This window comes from Rhinolophus hipposideros, assembly GCF_964194185.1.
Source record: "Rhinolophus hipposideros genome assembly, chromosome: 23".
NCBI lineage: Eukaryota > Metazoa > Chordata > Mammalia > Chiroptera > Rhinolophidae > Rhinolophus > Rhinolophus hipposideros.
In genome coordinates this window covers 38,165,304-38,171,443 of record NC_138069.1, presented here as the reverse complement: position 1 = coordinate 38,171,443, position 6,140 = coordinate 38,165,304, and positions in this window count along the sequence as shown.

Below are 6,140 nucleotides of genomic sequence, written 5' to 3'. Positions count from 1 at the left end.
CCAAATGATCTGAGTTTGTACCTCAGCTCTGCCAATTATCAACTGTATAACCTGAGCCAGGCGATCTCATTGAATCATTATTTTTCTTTTCTGCTACATGGCTTCATAGCATCTACCTTACAGAATTATTGTCAGTTGAGAGACAGGGTGTTAGAGGCTGGGTACATGATTGGTACTAAATAAATTGTAGCCATTGACTAGCGTTTACACACCATGAACTACTGTCCTTTTATGTGACTCATCAAGTCTACATGAAATACCTGGGAAGAAACAAAATGAGAAAACCACTGATGGACTGCACTGTGTGATTATTCTTAATATTTCCCCCCAGAAGTCTGAATCAAAGTTATTTTATGCCTGTGTTCTATTCTGGAAAACATTATAAAACTTTGAGCAGACAACAGTGCTGTGATAGCACAGTGCTTATGAAACCACTGCATGCTTTTCTGATAAAGATATAACTTTATTGCCCTTAATGTACTCTCTTGGTTAATACAGCAAGCAAATGGGAGATAATTTGAAATACCTTTACTACCATTTATAGTGTCAGAACATACAACTTACCTTTTAAAAATGCAAAAGATTCATTGCAATGAAAGGCATTGCTTATACACACAAATGCATTTTTAAAAGAATTCACCTGTGTAGTGCCCCGAGAATTCATGATGTGAGATCTTTCACCTTTGCAGAAAAGAAATCGGATTTTCTTGTTCACTGTGCTCCAAGAACAGCCAGCAAGGGCAGAGATAGTTTTGGGGGCAGGATGCCAGCTTTTGTGATCTCTGCAGGGGCTTTCAGAAGGAAGTGGTGAATAGATGGGTCTGTATGCTCAAAGATGACTTTAAAGTCCTTTCTGGGGAAGAGTGATCTGATTGGGTAGCAAAGATTTCAGCGATACTGCTGCCTTCACCTGCTGGGGGAAGAACAGTCCTGGCACATGGAGAGAGATCTTCCAGACACAGGCCGCAGTTGATGCCGTTACATGGTGATGCGGGTGGGGCTTTTTGTTACCCTGTGGATACTGTCATCTTGCCACGTCGCTGCTGCGCAGGCAGAACGTGAAGCTGATCAGACAGAATCATTTGAGGAGGTAGTGGAGCCAATGATAAGAATGCTGCGCTTAGGAGACCTGGCTGCTACTCCAGGCTGTGTCTTGTGTTTGATCTCGATGTATCCCGTGATGCTCTGATCCTTATGCACTATGATGTCATATAAGCTGGTTGGACTTCATGATACCCCAGCTGTATCCCGTTCTCGTTTTCCAGGGGCATGGAATATGTGCACAAGCATGCATTAAATTAATTAGGCCCTGCTTCTCTTACACGTCTCAAGACACTTTCACATTTATCATCTCATTTTTAACCCTGTGACAAACCAGTGAGCGAGAAAGGGCAAATATTTTTGTTCCATTTAACTTATTAGTAACTGAGCCAAATAGAGATTAAGAGCAGAGCCCAGGTGTCTTGACTCTCATTCCTGGGCTCCTGCAGTAAATTGAACTGGATTAGTCTTTTGGGATATGTGTGAAAGGATATGCAATTGGATTCTCTGTGGAAAGAGATAACTGGATAAGTTATGTTAAATTACTGCACGAGTAGGTAAAATAAAGTTCTATTTCCCTTACTGAGAATTTACCTTTGAATCCCTCTGTGAAGTGGATTAGAATGTTTTGTTAGAATTTAAGAAATACACAAACCTAGAAGAGGTACACCTCATATTCTTTTAAAGGGAGGATTTCTCCTGGGACTTCTTTACATTCTGAAAATTCACTTTATTATTACATTCTGCGGTTTGTGGCTTTAAATGCCACGGCATCTGAGTCTAACTTTTATCGGTGATATTTGTGGTTATCACTTTCCACTGTCATCCTCTCCCATTTCCATTGTTTTGTTCCATAGATACGATTTGATTTATGAATGAGAGGCTTTTTGATTCTTCAAGATATATTTTGGCGAACTGGTTCAATAACTTGTTATTGAAAAGCAAAATCCATCAGGGACATATTTTCCTACTTCCCCTAAAAGGAAATCTCATTGAGACCAACTGTTTATTCATCAGTCATGCTACATTTCTGTATGTTATAAGGACATATCCACATTTTCTTTTGTTTGTTAAATATGTCCATAAAAGTATTCAACCTAAAATGCCAGGTTCAAGATTACTTCTAAATTTTGGAAATTACTCCATGAGATAATAAACATTATATAACTCAGATTCTAGCTAAACTTGCAAGACCTCTGCCTTGGTACAGGTACAGAATTTAGTTGGTGGCCTAAACTAGAAGAGGCCCTAAGAATGAGAGAAGAATTCAAGTTTGGAGATGCACTTTTATGTCACAACTTTGATGATCTCATACTTCTCGGTCGAGTCCTCTCCCTTTGGCACTCTGAGAGTTCTTAATGAAACTGTGGGGTCATGTCCCTAATCTCCTTGAGAGCTACCTCTGAGGCATCATTCAAGCTAACTGCCCCCCACCCCACCCCCACCCATGGCAGAAGCCAAAGTCCTTGGCTGCATGTCCCTAACTGTTTTGCTTTCCTGTGAAGGTTTGTAGTTCATTTGCATAACTGTTAAAGTTTAGTGTCTCAAAAACTGGGAGTTGCAATGGAAAATTGCCTCATCCCCATATCATCCCCCTGCCTAACTCTTCAACTGCACGTTAATTATTGGGTGCCTTTTTGTTATATTCCGGCCATATCAGAAATAGAACATGTCTTGTTCCTTCTAGGCACTAATGTAGGAGGTTCAGTGAAGCAAAGGAAAGCTTTGCTTTCTGCCTGCTGTATACATTATTCCCATTCAATAATCGTATTGAGTTGGACTCTCCTCTCCTTGCCTTCCTAGAAAATATAGCTTTCATGTACCTGTTGTCTTTTTCACCAAGGCATTTGCCGTTTGTTTTCCCATCTTATTTCCCATCAACAACATCTGGAGAGCTTTGAAAAATATGGATCTTGAGTGCACAGGTCTGGGATGAGACTCAAATCCATCATCTGTAAAGCTCCACCGGTGACTCATATGCTCAGCCAGGTTTCGGAACCACTGTTCCAAAGCACGTGTGTCACAAGTCCCCAAGAACACGCACAGCTTCGGGGGTCCTCTCGGAGGACTCGGACTCAGCATGTAGAGCGGACTCCTGGCTATGATGAATCACAGCCAAAGGGATTGTGGGATTACAATCAGCAAAGGGAAAAGGCCCCTGGAACAGAGTCCAGGGAAAAACCAGGCACTAGCTTCCAAGAGTATTCTCCTCGCGGAGTCACCGGAAGTGCTTAATTCCTCCAACATGGAATTGTGACACGTGTGGAATGCTGTCGACCAGGAAACTCATTAGAGACTGAGTTTGAGATTTTTATTGGGGGCCAGTCACACAGGCACCCTTTGCTTAGCATGAATCAAGATTCTAGGCTCCCAGAAGAGAAACAAGTTTTCAGGATAAACCACATGGTTTGTACAAGCAATTTAGGCACAGCGAGCCACTCTTACCAATTAGGGAATCATGGGAACTCTCCCCAAATCCAAGTTCTCAGATGACAGCTAAGGGCCAACCTTGCAAACAGAATTTTTAAGGATAGCAGTCTCAGGCCTTTATGTTAACTTTTTTTTTTCTCTACACAGTATATTAGCCAAGTTTCTGTATGGGGTAGGAGGAAAAATTTCCAGATGAAAATGGAGATTTACGTGATGAAGTATGAAATCCTACTCCCTGAGGATTTTAATAAAAGTCATGCCTTTGAATAGGAAGCAGGGCATGGATGTGGGGTATGGACTGTCCAAGATCATTCAGCGCCTGGCTCTAGTTTGGGCTTAGAGAAGAAGAAATAACCGGCTTGTGGAAGCAGATGTCCTCAAAGGTCACGGAGATATCGGGTCAACATGCATCAGCTCATTCACTTTTTATGTTCTGTGGCCCTTCCCAGTTTTCCAAATGGGATTGTTTCTTCTCTAATTTCTGGAAAGGCACAATTATAAGTAATGAGATGGGATGATCAAAGCCTATTTCACATCCAAGTCACTGAAAGCTAGGAGTCATATGACTCCCCTTCCAGTTCCCAAAAACAAAGCATAATTTTGGAACTCATCCTCGTAGGCCACGAGGAGTATTCTTAGGCATACGTTCTTTGTTAGCAATACTTGGTATGACACTTTAATTTTCTGCAGCCAGAGGTGTCTCCCTGTATCTACAGCCTCCCAAGATTGCCTGGCAGAATAGGGCGTTCTGTGTTCCGGCATGTGGATGGCAAAATCAAAGCGGAGAGATGATTGTGTATTCTCCTGGGAAATGTCCAGATGGAGACGAGAAGTTTCTGAGTATTTCGTTATTCGGCTTGCACATGTTATTCCTTCTAAACAGTTAGATTTTTTCTTAAGTTCATTTGTATCTGTTTACTTGTACTCAGTTCACTTATTCAAGTGAATAGTGGCACAGCGTGTCCCTTGTACAAAACCTTTCTTGAACCTAATAATGGCAGTCATTATCATTCAGCCTTGCTTTTCAAGGGACAAAAACTTCTTGGACCTGTTTTCCATGATTTTAATCACTTCTGCCATTTTTCTTAGACTCTTTTCCCATTCCTGTACATCCTTCTTAAAAGCCTTGTGGTGAAAATTGGACACGTGTTTCAATTCGAATACACGACAGTCTGATATAGATCCAAATTCTCTACAAAAACTGTTTAAAATTATGTGTATTATATGTATTTTTTAATTATTCAAAAAACATGAAACATGTATTCAAATGTTCTTTCCTTCATCTTTAAGGTCATTTCTATAACACATAAATTACATTGACTATATATTGGAATATAATTCCCTGTCTGTTAAGGCTCAGTTTTAAAAATGTATTCTATTAAGAAGCAAGGATTTTTTTTTGTAGGAAATGTATTATGGACTGATCAGAATTAACCGTGGGCGAGCAGCTGAGAATGGTATGTATAAGAGTCATGTCCATCATTGAAGAAGGGCCACGTCTCAATACTGGTTGTCAAACGCTCCCTAACTACAGATCACCACTAAACTGGCCTGGCACTGAAGGTCCACACTGTACTGTTTCTCGTAATGGTACACCCCCGAGCTGCCTACCGGTCTCCTGTAATTTGCTATGTTCATTTCTCCATTTCTCCTGTCTTTCATTTGACATGAAACCTGTCACTGACTTGTTGAATGTCTTCCTACTTATATATGACTTCCTATATTGAGAATATTGATATTCTTAATATCAAGCTAATTAAGAACTGCATTTACATGATGTAGAATATTCTCAACCCTACTTAGTGTCACGTCTTTGGGAAGTCCCAAGCTATCAAGAGGTTAGTCTTGATATTTTGACCCCAGAAGTAAATATTTTGAATAAATCAGTCCTGGGACTGATCTGGGCAGGTAGGATACCTGGGACAGGTACAGAATATTAGGAGTTTTGACTGAGAACTATGGTATTGTAGCCCACATAAAGTTCGGAGTGATACAAAATCCAATAATTTTTTTTTTTTTTGCAAAGTGTATTCTGAAACTATAAAAATCTTATTTAAAAAAAAAATTGCAAAACAATAAAGAAGGTGTGGAAGAGAATCTGACATACCTGAGAATTAGATCTTTCGGTATCACCGGGCCCAGTTGCTTAACTGCAAGGCAAGCGCAGTCGTGCAGTGATGTCAAAGAAGGGCACTGGCTGTGTCATGCGTGTTTGTCTTCCCTGGTAGGAAATGGTGTGTGTGTGTGTGAATGTATATGTGTGCTGTCATGCAGGGCGGCCTGCGGGGTCTCTGGTCCGGCTCCCCACACTAGAACGCAGGACATGGTGAGGCCAAAAAGGAAAACCCACGGAGCCATTGATGGGGGAGTCATACCACTATAGTCTCGCTGGCAGCTGAGTTGGAGACACAGGAAGCAGGAGCCACACGATCCGCAACCCCCCATCCACTTCTCTCTGCCAACCAACCTTACTTGCTAGCTACAATCTGCCATACTAACTGCAATCCGCTCTTGCCAGCTCAGCCACCATCTTCCTGCTAGCCCCCATTTTCTGCTAGCGTAGCCACAGCAGTTATATTAGTGGCTAATGGCTCACTGGTTACAGCTGACGGCTAACTAGCCACAGCTGATGGCCATCCGATCACAGTGGATGGTCATTTACTACCTGA